Genomic DNA, 1,710 nt, shown 5'->3' with positions numbered 1-1,710 from the left:
AATTGGGGTTTTAATTAATCCTGATAGTTTCTGTCAAGCTACAGAAGCAACAATCAGCTACTTGCACACACATCCTTTGCAATGTACACTGTGAAAAAGGGTTCCACCCACCCTTTTTCTTCCCCATAGGTGTCACTCTTGAGTTTAATCTGAATCTGGACAGGAATTCCTTCTTTAATAGTTTATCCAGACATTGTCTGCTTCAATTGGAGATGCAGTTTTCTTTGGGGCCATGCTATATAATATAACCAACTGTAATTTTTCGGTGACTGTATATCTCATTTGTCCCACCCACGTTAGAGGGTTTATGCAGCATTAATATGCCAAATCACTCGTCGGACACACAGGTTTCTTTGCATTGCAGAAAAGTAAAGTTTTATTAGAGGCACCGTTACCAGCAGAAAGCAGATGCCAATGGCCCTGCAGATTACTGTACGAGGATTACAGTGACTGCATTACGAAAAACAGTACAAAAAGAAGAAGTAGATAATTTGGGGAGAGTCCTGGCAGTGATTCCTCTTGGCTTGATGGATGATGCTTGTAGATCAGTCTGTGCACTGGGCAGGCGCACCACCATGCACATGCTGTGTATCAGCACTTTGTACCCGGGGCTGCTCAGGTGGAAGTAGGAAGATCAGAGAAGACCAGAGCGTCGGTGGTGTCTTAACACACTCTTGATTGCCCTGTGGGAGAGAAGAAGAAATGATTACTCTGTTTGAGGGAGAAATCAAGAGTCTCCTGCAGCAGACATTTCAGATGTATCCAGTATTTAAATGGCCATCCACTTAGCAAGAGCACAGGCAAGAAGCTTAACCTGTTTCTTTAACTGAAGCTAAGACAGCCTGAAATTAAGAGATTTGACTGGGAATCATTTAATCCTTGTTATCAGTGCAAAAGTGGAAGCCGTACCACAAGGGTTAATATTGACAGGCAAGCAGAGGTGAAGTACGAAACATGAAAACCATGGGGCCGGGATAAATGAGGATCCTCTTTGGAAGCTGTTCCTTACCTGACTTCTCAACAGATTGTCCGTGGGAGTAGGAAGTGGAAGAATAGGAGTGGGAGGTTCTTCCTCCTTGGAGAGCGCCTTGGAGAGCTCCTTGAGGCATTCTGTGCAAGGAGAGGAGTTTTGATGAAGGGAATGATAAACGCAGTCGTAAGCAGACAGACTGAGACGTACTGTGCAATCCGTGTAACAGCTGGACTGTCCCTGGACCTTACAAATATTTCTTTATCTCTTTTTATTTCTCCCCCTTCCAGCTTATATACTGTGAGAAGTTGTAGAAGCAGAAATGACAAAAGGCTGTACACGTGTAGGTCTTCTGCTCTCGCAGGCCAACATGCTGGCACCTACGCTGACTGAAGGCAGTACGTCAGTTTGGCTTTGATTTGCTCCCATGGAATTCACTCTGAGCAAACAGGCCAGGAGGGGCTGGAAGCACATCAGTGGGTACAGAGGTATGTATCAGTGGGTATGTATGCCCCAATTCCTCCGTTTGATTATTAAGATTGCAGTACACAGATTTCAATGCAGTTACTGTGAAAAAATGTGAGACTTAGAATACAGTTGGGGACTGCTTAAAGCAGTGTGCTCTGTCCTCTGCAAGTTTCACCAGACAAAAGACTGCGATGGAATTTATGCCTGATTTACAGACAGGATACCTACACAATGTCTTGCTGCCCCTCCTGCAGCAGGGCGCGGTACTGAGC

General features: G+C 44.9%; 1 long non-coding RNA gene across 1 annotated transcript; it reads right to left on the bottom strand.

Moving 5' to 3' along the window:
* Positions 1-302: 302 nt before the first annotated feature.
* On the bottom strand, positions 303-1,710 carry LOC118178830. The gene is made up of 3 exons (XR_004756297.1): positions 1,667-1,710; positions 1,010-1,110; positions 303-683 (listed from the first exon to the last, which is right to left on the bottom strand). It is a non-coding gene; the product is annotated as an uncharacterized LOC118178830 (long non-coding RNA).

This window comes from Oxyura jamaicensis, chromosome 27, assembly GCF_011077185.1.
Source record: "Oxyura jamaicensis isolate SHBP4307 breed ruddy duck chromosome 27, BPBGC_Ojam_1.0, whole genome shotgun sequence".
NCBI lineage: Eukaryota > Metazoa > Chordata > Aves > Anseriformes > Anatidae > Oxyura > Oxyura jamaicensis.
Note: the sequence above shows the minus strand (reverse complement) of the source record. Positions and strands in the feature narration are given on the sequence as shown.